This window comes from Narcine bancroftii, chromosome 3, assembly GCF_036971445.1.
Source record: "Narcine bancroftii isolate sNarBan1 chromosome 3, sNarBan1.hap1, whole genome shotgun sequence".
NCBI classification, from domain to species: Eukaryota; Metazoa; Chordata; class Chondrichthyes; order Torpediniformes; family Narcinidae; genus Narcine; species Narcine bancroftii.
Genome location: NC_091471.1, coordinates 89167009 through 89186128, shown reverse-complemented (window position 1 = coordinate 89186128; position 19120 = coordinate 89167009). Strand labels below are relative to the sequence as shown.

The following is a 19120-nucleotide window of genomic DNA, read 5'->3' as shown; positions in this document are numbered from 1 at the left end:
AAAATGATTATGATTTCTGCAAATAATAATATTGTAAATATTATTATAAGGGAAGCAAGAAATACATTACTTTTTCCTTAGGCCTTAAATCCTGCTGCCTAGTTTTGGAGATGCCTGGAATAATATTAGGAAATCCTAATTAGGCAGGGCCCCATTGTTGGACTGAGTTTGGAGACGGAACAGTGACAGATGTACTGGCATCTAATACTCAGCAACACATAGACTTACTACAACATAGCAAGCCCAGGGTTTACACACCTGGTGGCAGTTAAATGCCGGAAGATGCCTTTGGAACTACGAGTCAGTATTAGTATGATCCAGCTCAATAGAAGTCACAAGGCAATAGAAAACTCTCCACTGGCTGTAGCCATAATTTTCACAAGGAAAGATAGTTGTGGTTGCAGAAGTTCAATCATCTTGACACCAGGATACAGTTGAAGTTATTTCCCAGAGCAGAATTCCACTAAAAGGTCTATGTCCTGAAATGTTGGCACTGCTTTTCTCACCACAAATGCTGGTTGAACTAATGAACATTCTCAGCTATTTCTATAATATTTTACTTTAGAACAGTGTCCTGTTCTCAACTATTGACAGCTATTTCAAAAAGAATCCTCCATTCCATTTGTGACATCCATGGCTGCTTTCAACATTTCCTACGCAACATTCAAGCAGGGGTTGAGAAGTGGCAATGAACATTTCTGCCAAATAAGTGAAAAATTACCTCCTCTAACAAATAAAAGTTTAACCACCTACCTTCAGCATTCAATTCTATTGCCTTTGATAAGTCCACTAACATAAAGTAAAACCTTAACTGAACCAGCTACAATACCAGGTCAAGGGCTAAGTATTCTGCTTGCAGGTGAAGTAGATAACTATCATCTGATAATTATCTGATTATGCCTCCATGCCTGTTTTTCAAATGAGTTTTTCCTCCATCTCAGTACTCTAGATAAACTAATTATTCTTTATCTCCTTGATTTCATTATTCTGTCCTTGCAACTTTTCTTTTATTGTTGACATTCGTTTGGAAAGGTTTTTTTGCAACACAGCAAATGACAGCATGCAGTGAAACACAAAAGTCTGCAGACACTGTAATTGTACTAAAAGCACAAAAATGCTGGAGGTACTCAGCAATGCAAGTACCATCCATAGGAGATAAAGATATATAACTGATGTTTTAGGTCTGAGCCCTTCTTCAAGGTATGAGCAAAAAGCTGGCAGGTGTCTGAATGAAAAGGCTAGTGAGAAGGGAAGAAGGATCGGGGGAGGAGCACAGACCAACAGGCAAAAGATGATAATTGGACATGGATAGGAGGACAGGAGAGGAAAAATGAGAATTGATCAGGGGGAAGGGGTGACTGTGAATGCAAGGCTAGAGGAAAGGAGACAGAGGAAATGAGAGAGAAATATAAACAAAGGTGACATCGGAATAGGGGAAAGGGAGAGATGAAGGATGAGGCTAATGGAAACCAGAGAAGTTAATGTTAATACCATCTGGTTGGAAGGTGCTCCTTCTCCAATTTGTGTGTGGTCTCAGTCTGGTAGTGCTCGAGACCATGCTCAGATATGTCGGCATGAGAAGGGGGCAGGCATTTGAAATGGGTTGCCACTTGGAGATCCCTGCTATTGAAGCAGACAGAGTACAGGTGCTGCAATCTCCAAGTCTCTCCGATGTAGAGGAAACCACAACGGAAGCACCGGGTGTAGAAGATGACCCCTACAGATTCACAAGTAAAGTGTTGATTTGGGGCTCTGAATGGTGGTGAGGTAAAAGGTGTGGGAGCAATTGTAGCATTTTTGCAATCACAGGAGTAGATGCCAAGGGGGCAAGTGGTGCCAAATGAAGAGTTGACGAGAGAGTCATGGAGGGAGTGGTTAGTGCTGAAGGTGGAGAGGGGAAGATGTTTATGAAATAGCAGAGGATAGGGGGCATAGCCATATGAAGGACCTAGACAGGCGTAATTTAGTTGAGCATTCTATGAAGAATGCTAAATAGACAGTTGAAACATGAAAATCAAGATTTTCTTCATCAAAAATGGATAAACCTAGTACAAAGAAACCAAGGCAACTGAGAACAAAGGCCGAAGAAGCTCCTATTCAACCGGGAACTTTGGGTGAAAGTCTGAAAGGGAGCAGTGTGAAAATGGCAATGGGACCAGCAGAACCAGGTAAAAATGGGGAGTCAGGTCAAGAGCTGAGCATCATCCTGGAAAAAATAGAGAATTTGAGTAACCAATTCATAAGTGTTGAAACGGTGATGGAAAAAATGACCGAAATAGAAGAGATTGATGAAGACCTGATGGAGAGAGTAGGTCAAGCAGAAATTGAATTAACGAAAAGGCATGAAAAATCTGGGGATTTGGAAAAAAAATGCCAAAGAATGGGAATCGGATAAACAAGGACTGCTTGACAAAATTGAGCATATGGAAAAGTTCTGTTGATGGAATAATGTCTGAATTATCAGACTAAATGAAGGAATCAAGGGAAGAGACCAGGTGAACTTTTTTTCAAAAATGGATCCAACAAGTGTTAGGAGAAGACAAATTTGGAGAAAAAACTGCATATTGAGAGACATCACTGAACACTTGGACCCAGAGGAGCCGGCGATCAGAAACCAAGACCAGTTCTAGTGAGGCTTTTAAACTACTGAGATTGGGAGATAATTCTAGGATCAGCATATGATTACTCTAAACAGAATAATGGCCCGCCCAAGGTTGATAACGAAAAGGTCCTATCTTTTCAAGACTTTAGCCCGACCTTAATTAAACAAAGAAAAGAATTTGAAGATGTGAAAAGACAATTGCATGCTAAAATCTTGAAACATTCAATGAGATATCTCACAACTTTGAGGGTTGAAGTAGCAGAAGGCAACTGGCGATTTTCCAAGACCAAGAACGAGGTGGAAGACTTTCTGTGAAGTTTGTTAAAAAAAAAACGATTGAGGTTGCCGAGGGAGTAGGTTGTGAAAATATTTATAATAGAACTTAGTAAGAGATGTATATTTTTATCTTTGCAAAGCCATCTTGATAAAAGGTATAGAAGTGTTCATGGAGAGCTCAGTAAAAGGGGAAAAAAATTAGGGAAAAGTAGTAGCAGAGTGAAGAATCCGGTCTAAAGGGGAGAATGGTGCATGGAAAGGAGTAGCAAAACAAGATGGTACTAAAGGGAGGGGTTCTTCTTCCTCAAGAGATTCCATGGGCTTTTTTTTTGGCACGCTTTTGGGGCTCTTTGTGAAGGATATCTTTTTAAAAACCACAGGGGGAAGACAAAATATATTGATTGAAGGAGATTTAAATTTTTGTTTAGATCCAACATTGGACAAATCAGTGAGAACAGTAACAAGGATGAAAGCTGCAAAAATGAAATGATCATTTATGTAGGATTTAAATTTAATTGATATATGGAGGTGGCTCAACTCCTTAGAAAGAGACTACTAATTTTACTCAAGGATACATGATTCACATATAAGGATTGACCTATTTTTAATGTCTGCTTAGTTACAAAGTAGAGTGGTAAAAATGGAGTATTTGGCAACTATCACGATAATGGAAAAGTAAGAAATTATGTACAGATGGCACCTTAATGCTCCATTACTCAAGAAGAAGGATTTTTGTGAATTTATCAAGAGGCAGTTAGAAATAGTTTGAGAAAACAATCTTCCTTCTACTGACAATAATTTTCTAATATGAGATACACTTAAAGCTTACTTGAGAGGACAAATTATTTCTTATACTAAAGACCATAAGAGACTTAGGTTTAGAGAAGGATATAACAAAATTGGAAAAAGAACACAAGAAAAATATAAAATATTAGAGAATAAAAAGTTACAATATAATACACTACAAACATATAGAACAGTCAAAATGATATCAAAAACTAAACAAGAATATTATGAACTAGGAGAACGGGCACCTAAAATGTTATCCTGGCATGTTAAAGCAGAGGAATAATCCAGAATAATAAATGCAATAGTAACAGAAGCTGATACTATAACATATAATCAATAAGAAATAAATAATATGTTTAGACAATACTATATGAAACTATATAAATCAGAATTAGTACTAGAGGAAAACAAGATGGAAGAATTTTTAACTAAACTAGGAAGAGAGAGAAAAAGATGATTTAGATCCACCTTTTACAAGAGAAGAAATAGAGAAAGCCCTGGGTACTTTACAGGTTAGATGGGTTCCCTCCTGAGTTCTATGGACAATTTAAAGATCTGTTGATGCCTCTTTTGATGGATATGTTGGACCAGAACCTTCCCGGAACCTTTTTCAACTGCTGTAATTACAGTGCTACTGAAGAAAGGCAGAGACCCACTAAAAACTTCATCATACAGACTAATATCACTTTGGAATGCAGATTATAAAATTCTAGCAAAGGCATTAGCCAACAGACTGGGTATAATATGTTGGATGTGGAGGCTAGTGGGGAGGGGATCATGTCATTTCTACGTGCGGGAGCGGAGGAGTCCAGGGCAAATGTGCAGGTAATGTCGATATCTAGATGAGGGCCGAGTTAATGGTAGTAGAGGGGAAGCCATGTTTTTTGAAGGAGGAGATCCCGGATGATCTCGCATGGAAGACTCAACCTGGTAGGAAATGTGATGCAGACGGGTGAATTGTGAGAAAGAAATGGAATTCTTACAGGAGACTGGGTGTGAAGAGGCATAATCGAGGTAGATGTGGAAGTTGGTGGGTTTGTAGAAAATATTTGGCTTGAGTTTCTCTTGAGATGCATACAAAGAGATCAATAAAGGGTGTCACTCAAGATGGACCAAGTGAATTTGAGGTTGGGGTTGAAGTTGGCAGCAAATAGATAAAGTCAACGAACTCATCATGGGTGCTTGAGGCATCACCAATGTAGGTGATAAAGTGTTGAGGAACCTTGCCTGTGTAGCATAGATTTCTCCACATTGCCAACAAAAAGGCAAGCATAGCTGGGGCCCGTGCATGTACCCATTGATAATCCTTTGACTTGGAGAAAGTGGAATGAGTCAGACAAGTTATTGAGGGTGAGGACAAGTTCTGCCAGCTGGAGGGAGTTGGTGGTGGAGGAGGACTAGATGGGTTTGTTGACAGAATGCAGCCCAGACACTGGAGGTTTGTGTCCATGTCATCCAAATCGAATGCAAATTAAAATAAAATCAGCAATCAACTACTTTATTTGGGTTGTTGTTATTCTGGGGTCTCTTGTTAACAACTGGAGAACCGTGAAAATTACATTTGTATCCCGCAGTGCACAATATGTACAGCCTTATGGTTATGCTAAGTTGCCATTTAATGATGCAGGTTTAGATAGCATGGCTTTGCAAGAAAATTGCAAGATTAACTGTTTTCTGGGAATGCAATGCCCCTGAAATGCAGGGCCCACCTGTATACACTCTAGATTTTAAAAATGTAGGAGTGGCTGCTCTGTCAGACAATGTTCAGGACTGAGAACCCAAACATGAATAGTACCTCTTTAAGAAGAGTTCACTTTTGGCTTCAAGGCTCGTGATTCTTGTGCAGCATGCCCATCACCATTCCTCTATGCTCAGCTATTCCCAGACATTAAAGACCAGCATCTTTTCATCTGCCTACCATGTCTAGTTTTTGATTGCCACCCAAAGCTAGTCTCTTGACAATAGAACTTAACCCTCTCAATAATTAAATCTTCCTTAATTCTGACCCCTCTACTATCGATTGACGATGATCCTTTTTTTAATCCCTGATTTCTTCACCAAACTATGACTTTCTCTCCCGTTTCCATCTTCCTTCAGCCACAGATCCTGCTCTCACATGACTTTCTTAGCATTGTGAAAGCCCATAAAGGAAAGACCTTGAGTATGCAAGACCTTTTTTTGTCTAGGAATCATGCCCTGCTCCTCATGAACTATGAAAGAACAAGCTAATACTCCTTTGAGGTGCCAACAAATATTTAGACAAAGGTAACTTTTTTTAACATAGAGTGGTGAGACTATGGAACGGGCTGAAAGATGGGATGATTGCAATGCTTAAGAAAAATTTGGATGGATCCATAGGATGGGACAAGAGGGCACAACTTCAGGATTGAAGGGTGTCCAGTTAGAACAGAGATAAGGATGAATTTCATTAGCCAGAGGGTGGTGAGTCTATGGAATTTGCTGCCATAGGCCGTTGCGGAGGTGAAGATGTTAAGGGAGAGATTGATCGGCTTTTGATTATCCAGCAAATCAAAGGTTATAGGGCGAAGGCTGGGCAATAGGCTGAGTGGGAAAATGGATCAGCTCATGATTGAATGGTAGGGCAGACTCAATGAGCTAAATAGCCTATTTTGCTCTGATGTCTCATCGTTTTATGATAGATTTGGAGGAATAAAGGCCAAAAATAATGTGGGACTAGTGAGGATGGGACATTTTGGTCAGTATGAGCATGTGGGTCCAAAGGGGCTGCTTCCACATTCGACGATGTTCTAAAAATTCTAGCTTTTTCCCAAATGAATCAAATCTGTACACTTCCTTTATTAATCTAATGAAATGTTTTGCATTTTTAAAGAAATGGTTGAATATCTTGTCTTGTTTGTAATATTTCATAAAGATTAGAAGTTTATTAGTGGATGCATACTTGAGCTGCTGTGTTTGGTTTTTGATTTTTGGTTGTGAACAAGACAGTGTACACCAAGGATTTTCTTTGGAAATGGATAGCAAAGTGACACCAATCACTTGTTTTAGTCAGATCTATTGTAAAACACTTTCTCAGATTTGGAGAGTGAGCACACTGAGAGCAGACGATTTGGGGCATTGCAGACAAATGTAGCCTGCTGTGTCTAAGGAATGTTAGGAAGAGGATTTAGATTTCTTGCTTAGTTTTGAGAATTGAGCCCATGTTGGAGGAATTTTAAAAAGTGCAAAACCAAGTCCAAGGCACTGTTAAATCCGGGATCAAATATTACAAGAATGCTTATTAGCATTACTTTTATTTTGGCAAGCTGCAAATCTTGGCCAATATTTATAATGGCACATTTTTGTGCAGCGTATGAACACAAAACTAGTGTTCTTGCAATACTTACTTCATAATGAATTGTAATGCACGGATTGTCAAGATTTAGCAGCATGACCTACTAGTAACAACTTTAATTGTGGTATTATTATTAGCCATACAATTTTGTTTTGACATAATGTATTTGTTTATATTGATTTTTGTAGTGAAAGAAAAAGGACCTATGCATGCCTTGGGTTATTTTTTTTAAATCCCAGAAGGAAGTCTTATTTAACAAAGGGTGGGAAATAATTTTATGGCTGTCTCGGCATTGAGCAGCCAAGCCACCAATCATTAAATGGACTGCTGGAGGCAATTTCACCAACAGGTAAGAAAATGCTTTGATGGAGCTAGAGAAGCACTAAGTATTGCCCCAACTTTTTCGCTCTCCACTCCCTCTCCCAATTCCTGGCTCCCTTCCACAAATAGGATAAAGCTTCTAACTTGACTGGCATATTGGATACCTGTAAGGGGCTGTTATTATCTAAATGAGGCTTTCCTATCATATCCTTTGTTGAGATTATTGGATGGAAGACAGCATCATACTCTTATCCAAAGTCAAAATTGATCCCTCAGCCTAAGCTTTGATGCTGGGAATGCTTTAGCTCTCTTTCTATATATATATATATATATATATATATATCTTCTTTGGCTTGGCTTCGCGGACGAAGATTTATGGAGGGGTAAATGTCCACGTCAGCTGCAGGCTCGTTTGTGGCTGACAAGTCTGATGTGGGACAGGCAGACATGGTTGCAGTGGTTGCAGGGGAAAATTTGTTGGTTGGGGTTGGGTGTTGGGTTTTTCCTCCTTTGTCTTTTGTCAGTGAGGTACACACACACACACATATATATATATCTTCAATTTAAAGACAAACCAGGAAACAAAAAAAAGATAGACATTTTCTTTTTTGGACTAGACAAGGTCCATTTAAATGTGTTGCAAAGAAGGTAGACCTGAACAAGGGATGCCAAATTATTGGAATGGGACCCAGCAATAACCACTGCTTTCCTGCTGAAGACAAAAGGAGATTCCAGAAAGAACCCTTCCCTTGAAAGACGCCAAGATCATAAGACAGAGGAGCAGGAATAGGCTATTCAGCCCATCGAGTCTTTTCTGCCATTCAATCATGAGCTGATCCATTTTTCAACCAGCCCAACTGCGCCACTTTCTCTTCATAACCTTTGATGCCCTAACTAATCCCTGAAATATACCCAGTGAATTAGCCTCTACAACTGTCTGTGGCAACAAATTCCTCAGATTCACTGGCCTCAGTCTAAAGAAATGCCTCCTCTGTTTTGAAGTTATGTTCTGTTGTCTTAGTCTTTCCCACCATGGGAAACAGCCTCTCTACATCTACTTTGTCCATGCCTTTCAACATTCGGTATACTTCAGTGAGATCCCCCTCATTCTCAAACCTTCACTCACATCAGCACATCCTTTCTTAAATGAGGATCCCCAAACTCCTCACATTACTCAGTGAGGTCGCACCAGTGCCTTATAAAGCCTCAGCATCACATCCCTGCTCTTACCTTCTATTCTTCTTGAAATGAATGCATTTGCCTTTTTAACCCCCGACTCAACCTACAAGTTTACCTTTAGGCTATACTACACATCAGGTTCCTTTGCATCTGGGTATTTTCAGTTTTCTCTCCTTTTAAAAAATAGTCTGCCCATTTATTTCTTCTACCAAAGTGCATGGCCATATATTTTTCAACATTGTTTCTCATTTGCTCTTCCTTAAAACATTGATAATTTTTGTATATTGATGAAATTGCCCCCATTAAAAAGGGATTCAGTGGGGCTTCAGGGGAAATTTCCATTTTCAGATTTAATCTACTGAAATGGTCAATGAAGTTATTTTGCAATTTTATCATTCATTCCTGGTTACTTGAGACAAAATTACTAAGGAGTTACAGGAGCTCCCTTACTTACAATGGTCCGATTTATGATTTTTCAAAATTATGATGTTTCAAATTCATACTTTTAATTTTGAATTCCGATTTGTTCCCATGCTTGCGATATGTGGTACATTACTCTCTCGCGATGCCGGCCATGGCAGCATCACACAAAAGTATTGTACAGCATACTCTCTCATCACAAGTGTCGATGACACAGTGCATTTTACAAGCTGTTCTCGAGCATTATCAGAAGAGAGTGAAATTGATGACCCCGTCACTTTAGCATCCCCACCATCCAGCAATTAATTTTAGTTCAATGCTTCAAACAATCTTCATGCCCAGTGTGCTTTCAGTTGTGTACGTTAATGGTTTTTTTCAGTGTGGAATAAGGTACTCAAATTTTAATTATAAAAACGTGGTAGGTGTGGTATTCTTTATCGACTCGATTTTTTTTTACTTACAATGGGTTTGCTGGAACGTAACTCCATCGTAAGTTGAGGAGCACCAGTTTTGAAAATCAAGTAACTCTAGGTGCTGGCAATCTGAAGAAAGAACAGACAATCTCAAAACACTGCAGGCCAGGAGGTATCTCAAAAAAAGAAAAAAAAATTAAGGTCAAGGAACCTTCAGGTCAAGAATTGGAAAGGAGAGAAAATTAGTTAGTACTGATTTAATTTGGAGGGAGGGCTGGGGAGGGAGGACTTGATCAAGGGTAACTCAAGTGAGGCCACAGCTGTGCAATGGACAAGCTGAAACTGAGTCAACTGATTAGTGGGTTGATGGAGACAGTTAGAAAGAGAGAACATGGATATTCGTTCATAAAAGCGACACAATGGTTAGTTGGAGAATGAAAAAAAAATCAATAGACACCAATTTTTTTCAAAAGTTTGCTTCCTGATTTTCATTTATTTGTGAAAATCTACAAGCACATAGCAAGAAACTACTAATTTTTTATACATTTCTTCTTCTATCCACTTAACTGGTACCACATTCACGGTAATCTCATTACCAAATTCTATTTATTTGCAGAACTAAACGTGAATTTTATGAAAGAGAAAATCCTTCAGCCTTTCCTGTGAATCCAAAGTAAACTTTAAATATGCCTATAAAATTTGGTTGAGATAGCCATTTACTTTTCCCACAACCAGAGGTTTTGGTAAAGTTTTGTTTGCTATTGACTGGTAGATTACAATGGGCAACAAATTTTTTTCAGAGGTTTACTTCCTGAAAAAAAATGGGGATTATGATAGATAACTTCAAATTGAAGACAAAGATAATTTCAGATTTGCTGTATCTTGTAAGTTGGAGAAACATTATGTGAACTTTTATTGAATTTAGCATGTTTAATTGCTTAATGATGCTGACACATTGCGTCAGTTCAACTGGCCTAAAAATGTTTTACCATTGATTTTCATTTGTACTCGTCATACGATGCCTCTTGTGTCAGTGTCCAACAACAGATGGCCAGCACTGATGGGTTCCAGTTGCCCTAATACCAATTTTCAGTGGTTGCAATGTCCTTGTGAAACCTTTCACCATGTTCATCACTGACTACATTAAGATCAGCAGGGAACAAGTCCAAGTGCAAGTGCAGAAAATGAATTTTAAATGATATGTTGCACTACATGGTTTTGTCTGCTTGAAGTAGACTTAAAATATGACATGAGATAACAAATATATTTTATATCTAAAATATACTCGATAGGAAAATTTTAAGGTGATTTTCATGATCATCAGCCCAAAAATCCATAAAATACATCCAAAAGTGTTCAGGAAGTGAAATCTTTGTTGTCCAGTGTAATGGAATGTAAATGATGCAAAACACTCTGCATAACGTGCACAGCTAATCGTGCTGTGCTAGTGGAATTATGAAGTCTGGAATGTAGATAACATAACCTATTGTTGAAAGGATATGATAGTTGAAGTGTCAGTCTGCTTAAGAATTAGGAATCCATAAATTTCTCTACGCACATAAAAACATTTTGGGAAAAGTAATGGGAATCAAAACATATGACAGCTTCTTGTTTAATAAAAACTCCCTCATAAACTCCTAACTCTGGTGCTTTCAATTTGTATGTTTTCTGATCAATAAACTGCAGAATCAATTTTGTGTCATCGTTGTGTTCAAAAAGTTGTAGAAGTATACATTTCATTTTCTGGTTAATAGTAATCCTCAGAATATTGATAGTGGGGTATTCAGTGATGATACTATCATTAAATGCCAGGGCATGACAGCTAGATTTTCTCTTGTTGGATTTCATCATTGCTTGGCACAAATGCTACTTTCCACCTCTCTGCCCACTCCTGGATATTGCCCAGGTTTTGCTGCAGTTGGATATAGATTAATTATCTAAGGTGTTGCAAAGGATGATGAACATTATGCAATCATTTACAAACATCTCAACTTTTGACTTTATGATTGAAGAAACAGCTGAAAATGTTTGAGCCTTGGACCCTACCATCTGGACCACTAGCAGAAATATTCTGCAGTTGATATCATTGATCTCTAATCACCACAGCCATGTTCATTTATGCTATTTATGATTCTGATCAGCATAGGGGTTTCCACCTGTTTCCCAATGCCTTCAGTTTAGTCAAAGCTCCTTGAGGTCATACACAATCACATGCTGCCTTGATGTCGAGGGCATTTACCATCACTCCTGAAGTTCAGCTCTTTTGTCTGTGTTTGGACAAAGGTTGTAATGAGTTGAGGAGCTGAGTGACTTTGGCAGAACTCACACTGGGCATCTGTGAACAAGTTGTTGCAAAGTAAATGCTGCTTGAATTAGATTATAGTTCAACTAAGCATTGAACAAAATTTGCAGAAGTTGTGATGTGCAGATATGAATTCATCAAAACTCATGCAATAATAGCTGTTCAGGTGAGCCAAGTCAAAGTATCTCTCTTGCAGCTTTCCAGTGAAAATAATTAAAATTTTTATGCATAGTATCAGAAATACAGACCATTGTCCATTCACGTTTGTGTGCGTGTCAGAGGTGCACCAAAGAACAGGTAACCATATAACCATATAACCACTTACAGCACAGAACAGGCCAGTTCGGCCTTACTAGTCCATGCCGTAGCAAATCCCCACCTTCCTAGTCCCACTGACCAGCACCCGGTCCATACCCCTCTAGTCCCCTCCTATCCATGTAATGATCCAGTCTTTCCTTAAATGTAACCAATGATCCCGCCTCGACCACGTCTGCCGGAAGCTCATTCCATATCCCCACCACCCTCTGCGTAAAGAAATTTCCCCTCATGTTCCCCTTATAATTTCCCCCCTTCAATCTTAAACCATGTCCTCTAGTTTGAATCTCCCCCTTTCTTAATTGAAAAAGCCTATCCACATTTACTCTGTCTGTCCCTTTTAAAATCATAAACGCCTCTATCAAGTCCCCTCTCAATCTTCTACACTCCAGAGAAAAAAGCCCCAGTCTGCGCAACCTTTCCCTGTAACTCAGACCCTGAAATCCTGTTAACATTCTTGTGAACCTTCTCTGCACTCTCTCTGTTTTGTTTATATCTTTCCTATAATTTGGTGACCAAAACTGTACACAGTACTCCAAATTTGGCCTCACCAATGCCTTGTACAATTTCATCATAACCTCCCAACTCTTGAATTCAATACTCCGATTTATGAAGGCCAACATTCCAAATGCCTTCTTCACCACACCATCTACCTGAGTATCAGCCTTGAGGGTACTATTTACCATAACTCCTAAATCCCTTTGTTGCTCTGCACTTCTCAATTGTCTACCATTCAATGTATATGACCTATTTAAATTTGCCTTTCCAAAATGTAGCACCTCACATTTATCTGTATTAAATTCCATCAGCCATTTCTCAGCCCACACCTCCAGCCTTCCTAAATCACCTTTTAATCTACGGTAATCTACCTCACTGTCCACAACACCACCAATCTTTGTGTCATCCGCAAACTTGGTTATCTAATTCTCCACCCCTACATCCAGATCGTTAATATATATAACAAATAATAGTGGACCCAGGACCGAACCCTGAGGAACTCCACTAGTCACCGGCCTCCAATTGGACAAACAATTTTCTACCACTACTCTCTGACACCTCCCATCTAACCACTGCTGAATCCATTTCACTACCTCCTTATTTATACCTAATGCCTCCACCTTTTTTCCTAACCTCCTGTGGGGAACTTTGTCAAAAGCTTTACTAAAGTCCAAATAGACAACATCCACAGCTTTCCCTTCATCAACCTTTTTTGTAACCCCCCTCGAAAAACTCAATCAGGTTTGTCAAGCATGATCTACCCCTGACAAAACCATGCTGATTACTCCCTATCAATCCTTGTACCTCCAAAAATTTGTAAATAGCATCCCTCAGAACACTTTCCATCAACTTGCCCACCACAGACGTCAGACTTACAGGCCTATAATTCCCAGGTTTGCATTTGGACCCTTTCTTAAACAGAGGAACCACATGCGCCACCCTCCAATCCTTTGGTACCACCCCCGTGGCCAGTGACATCCTAAATATCTCTGTTAATGGCCCCACTAACTGTCCACTAGCCTCCCTGAGTGTCCTAGGGAATATTTTGTCAGGTCCGGGAGATTTATCCACCTTTATCTTTTTTAACACAGCCATCACTACCTCCTCGGTTATCCTTATATGCTTCATGACCTCCCCACTATTTTTCTTTACTTCAACTGGTTCAACATTTTTTTCCCTAGTGAATACCGAGGCAAAGAAATCATTCAAAATTTCCCCCATTTCCTCAGACTTCTCACTCAGCCTACCCTCGCTATCTACAAGGGGTCCAATTTTATCTCTCACTAATCTTTTACTTTTAATGTACTTATAGAAACCCTTTGGATTTATTTTTACTCTGTGAGCCAAAGCCTCTTCATGCCTTTTTTTGGCCTTTCTAATTTCTTTCTTAAGATTCCTTCTACATTCCTTGTAGTCCTCCTTCAACTTCTCAGCTTCCTGCTTTTTATACCTCTTGTACACCTCCTTTTTTCTCCTAACCAAATTTCCAATATTCCTCGAAAACCAAGCCTCCCTATGACTTCCAGCCTTTCCTTTGATCCACACTGGGACATAACTACTCTGTACCCTCAAAATTTCTTTTTTGAATATCCTTCATTTTTCATTAACATCCTTACCTGAAAATATCCTGTCCCACTCAATACTCCCCAAATCCCTTCTTATTCCTTCGAAATTTGCTCTTTTCCAATCCAGAACCTCAACTTTAGGCCTCTCCTTGCTCTTCCCTAAAACTACCCTAAAACTAACAGAATTATGATCACTAGACCCAATTGGTTCTCCAACATTAATGTCCGCTACCTGACCTAGCTCGTTACCTAACAGGAGATCCAGTATTACACCATCCTGAGTCGGTTTTTCTACTAACTGATTTAGAAAACAATCCTGAACACATTTAACGAACTCCAGCCCATCCAGCCCTCTAACCGTATGGGTATCCCAATCAATGTGTGGGAAGTTAAAATCTCCCATGATCACTACCTTATGATTTTCACACATATACGTCATCTCCCTACAAATTTGTTCCTCTAATTTTCTTGGCCCATTTGGTGGTCTGTAATACACCCCTATTAGCACCCTCTTGCCTCCTCCACCCCTCAATTCCACCCAAACAGCCTCACTGGTCGATCCCTCCATACCATCCTGCCACCTCACAGCAGTAATGCCCTTCTTAACAAGCAGAGCAACTCCTCCTCCTTGTTTACCCCCTGATCTATCACATCTAAAACAAATGTATCCTGGAATATTAAATTGCCAGTCCTGCCCCTCCTGTAGACGGGTCTCACTAATTGCCACAATATCGTGACCCCAAGTATCTATCCATGCTCTCAGCTCATCTACCTTGTTCACTATGCTTCTTGCATTAAAATATATGCATCTCAGAGAATGACCCTCACATATATTCTCTTTTTTACCTTCTACCCTAATCTCCATCCTACCTTTGTAATCTTTTTTGTTCCTAGCTAGGTGGCCATACTCCCTGGACACTGCTCTCACACTCTGTTCCCCACCCCCCTGCCAAACTAGTTTAAACCTTCCCCCACAGCTCTAGCAAATCTGCTTGCCAGCACATTGGTCCAAGGACTGCCTAAAGAAATCTCTTGGTGCCTGCCACATTGACCACCGCCAGTGGGCTGATATCGCCTCAAACCGTGTATCTTGGCGCCTCACAGTTCGGCGGGCAGCAACCTCCTTTGAAGAAGACCGCAGAGCCCACCTCACTGACAAAAGACAAAGGAGGAAAAACCCAACACCCAACCCCAACCAACAAATTTTCCCCTGCAACCGCTGCAACCGTGTCTGCCTGTCCCGCATCGGACTTGTCAGCCACAAACGAGCCTGCAGCTGACGTGGACATTTACCCCTCCATAAATCTTTGTCCGCGAAGCCAAGCCAAAGAAGATATGTATATGTATATAAACCTAAATATGGAACCATTCTACTCAGGAAATATAATTTTTTTGAAATTAATATTAGTTAAGAATCCCAGGGCAATATCCAGCAATTTATTAATAGGTGCTTTAAAAGATGGAGGCTCCTAATTTCATACAAAGAGAATGGCAGCCTGGCATGTATATTCTGCATATGTTTTTAGTGTTTATAGATACAGTACAATAACAGGCCCCTCTGGCCTACAAGCTCATGCCACCCAAATACACCCATATGACTAATTAACCTACTCACCCTGGGTTACAGGTAAATTCACCAAAATCAATTCACCGACGGAAAATTCATCCACCATTAATTTCACCTCAGGATAATTCACCAAAAATTGAATGAATGTAAAAAATGAATTGGTTAACCAACCAATCAATCTAAACATTTATTATTAACAGTTGAGTTTGATAGGTTACTCCTTTTGACTCAGTCTTCCACCAACACCATTAAAGAAATGGCGCTTCATTTTGTAGAGTCTGAGAAAGGAAGAAAAAGCTTTGTGTTCAATGACACCTGTACTACTGCAAAATAATGATGCAATTAATTGGAAGTGTGACCAATATCATAAAAGTAAATGTTGGGCTCGAGTATCTACAATTGGTGACAATATAATTAAGCATTCAAATGAGCAAATTAACCATGCAGATGCAGCAAGCGTTGAAGCAGCAAGGACTTATGAAATGATTTGCAAGAAGGCCACCAATACATCTGATTCTCTGCATTCAATATTATTTGATAGATGTAGTCAAGCAGTAGTTGGAAAACTTCCTAGTGCAGAAAACATCAAAAATACAATGAAAAACATACGAAGCAAGAAGCATGCAGGACCAGTCATTCCAACGTTTTGCAGAGACATTGTTTTTCCTCAAGACTACGTAAAACTGCTGAATAGTGAAGAGTTTTTATATTTTGACTCGGGATATTTTGAAAATCACATTATAGTCTTTGCCACAGTGCTAAATCTTCAATTGTTAATGCAAAGCAAACACTGGTTTGCCGATGGCACATTTCAATCAGTGCTGTTGCTCTTCAATCAATTATACACGCTGTATGATTTTAGAAGATAATGTTTCAATTCCATCAGTGTATGCTTTGCTACCCGACAAATCTAAAAAAAAAACCTATAGGTTTTAATTTCTAATTAAAAATTAAAAAGCTCATTGGTGAATTTTCCGTCGGTGAATTTTCCGTTGGTGAATTGATTGTGGTGAATTTATCACACACCTTCACCCCGTATGTCTTTGGAATGTGGGAGGAAACCCATGCAGGCACCAGGAGAACGAACAAACTACATACAAATAGTGCTAGATTCAGACCCATGTGGTTGGCGCTGTAATAGCACTGTGGTAACTACTATACTAATCAGTGTGGCTTTTACATTTCACTCAACCAAAATTTGTTTCTAAGTAGAGTGTCAAAAATGGCCTGCTTATGAATTAATTTCACAGAAATTAAAAATACTTTGGGAAGAAATCTTTCACTATTTTGATTTAATGCTGATTGTGTAAAAAATTGCATTAAAGAAACTGCTGGCAGCCCCTCTTCTCCAAAAATTGTTCTGTATGTTTTGAATAGTGGAAAATGTTGCTATTCATTTTTTTTTAAGGTGTCATGTCAAATAGATACTTGCAAGAGAGAAAGCAGAAAATGCTTGAAATGCTCAGCAGGCCAGTCAGTAAGGAGAAGTAAAACATAAAAATCTGCAGACACTATGGTTGAAGTAAAAACACAATACTGGAGAAACTCAGCTGGTCAAACTGTGTACTTCATGTAGGCCAGTTAGTATCACTGGAAAGAAAACGAGTTAATAATCTTTCAGTACTATTGGATAATGGAGAATTGCATCTGATTTGCCACTTTGAAATGAAATATAAAAGCAAACACTAAACAAACCACATAATAATTGTTAGATGCATGTATTGCTGAGCAATGGTGTGTAAATGTTTAAACTACAGTAAAACTGATAATATGCTCTCTATTTGTTTGGAAATCCCAATGCTTCAGCATTGGCTTATTGAGGCCATATCCCATATTCCCTATAAACACACCTGAGTCCCTGCTTTTCATACACTTTAAATATACTAACACCTCATTTCCTGAAGTTCTTTTATACATACCAGGCCCTGTTCCCACACTCCCTTTAAACACACTGAGATCAATTCCTAATTCCCTTTAAACACTCAGATCTCATTGTCTCCAGTGTTTGGTTTAAGCACACCAGATTCATTATAAAATGTATTACACTCATGTATAACCATTTTAATAAAAAGGTGAATTAAAATGTGTTGGGATAATATCCAATAGTTCGGAACATCTAGTATTCCAGCACAAGGAATCTGCATTATTGAAGTTTTATTGTCTGTTATTGTTTTGGCTCAGATCATGATTTCAATTTGACATAGAAAGTTTAATATTAGAAATATAGCTCTGCACTTTGTTGACAAATTGAAATCTGCATAAGCCTGGAACATTTTTTAAAATTCCCAGAATCAATTGCAGCAGTATTCTCTCGGTTATTTTGAGTTACTCATAAATTTGACCAGGCATTTTTAGATGAGCCACCTGGCATCTCTTGTGATTTCCACGCCAAGGCCTGCAGGATAATGTCATACCTATGTAATATGCTTTAGGAGCATTACAGAACTTGGAATATGTTATTTCTCGGGATGCTCATCATATAACATATTCAGTTTTATGATGTGCCTATTGCTATCAAGGTCATTACCTATTGTCCATTCTTGATTACCTTCTGTGAGCCATCACCTTCAACTAGTGAAGGGGAAGGTAACCGCAAAGTGCTGCTTGGCAAAACAGTGTAGTATTTAGACCCAATGACCAGGAAAGAATGATGATACATTACTAAGTCAGAGTTGTATGTGGGAATCTTTCATCCTCATTCACTTGTCCTTCTAGGAGGTAGAGATCATGGCTTTGGGAGGTGTTGCTGGAACAGCACAGCCAAGTAACTGCAATTCATTATTTAGATAGTACACACTGCAGCCAAGGTGCTCCAGTGATGGAGGGAATGAATTTTCAGAGTCGTGGATAGAGTACTAGGCAAGCAGGCAGGCTGGATGGTTTTGAGCTTCTTGAATCTTGGTGCTGCACTCATCGAAACAAGTGGAGAATATTTCATCACATTCCCAACGTTCCTTATAGGAAAAGGAAGGGGTCAGAGGTGTCAGGAGGAGAGTCATTTGCCATAGATTGCCCAACCTCTGTTTTATTCTTGTGGCCACAATATTTATGTAGCTGGTGCATTTGACTTTCTGGTCAATGAAATATTAATTTTAATTACTATCAGTTGTCAAAACTAGGTGTAAACTTTTCTTTTGCAGATGGCACTATTAGAATTAAAGAGTCATGTTATTTACGACTTATCTGCATATGCCTGAATATTGCCTATATCCTGCTGCATTCAGGTGTGAACTATTTCATGCCCCATTTTTTCAAGTGACGCTTTGATGTGAAGGCATTCACTCAGCAACTGGATCCACATTTGACCAAGATTGTGATGAGGTCTAGCTATGATGCTGGTAAAACAACAGGGCTTTAGTGATGGGCAAGTAAGTTCTACTTGATAACACTATTGAGGACATCTTCCATCAAGGTACTGATGATTAACAGTGGACTGTTTAGTCATTAATTAAGCTGATTGACTTTGAATTGATTCCACATAATTGGGGAGGTGACAGTAATGTAACTACTGGAGCAGCACAGTTAGAGATGTGGTTGGATCAGGAGTGCATCTTCAGTAT

The 19120-nt window shown here is 39.1% G+C and overlaps 1 protein-coding gene and 1 long non-coding RNA gene across 5 annotated transcripts in view; one reads left to right on the top strand and one right to left on the bottom strand.

Annotated features, from left to right (window-relative positions):
• The window catches only part of adamts6 (ADAM metallopeptidase with thrombospondin type 1 motif, 6), a 293482-nt gene that overhangs the window by 96010 nt on the left and 178352 nt on the right, over positions 1-19120 (top strand). The gene's annotated exons all lie outside the window — the stretch shown is intronic.
• The window catches only part of LOC138757345 (uncharacterized), a 33399-nt gene that overhangs the window by 514 nt on the left and 13765 nt on the right, over positions 1-19120 (bottom strand). The window contains exon 2 of the long non-coding RNA XR_011353521.1: positions 9362-9442. This is a non-coding gene — a long non-coding RNA (uncharacterized lncRNA). The remainder of the gene's footprint in view (positions 1-9361; positions 9443-19120) is intronic.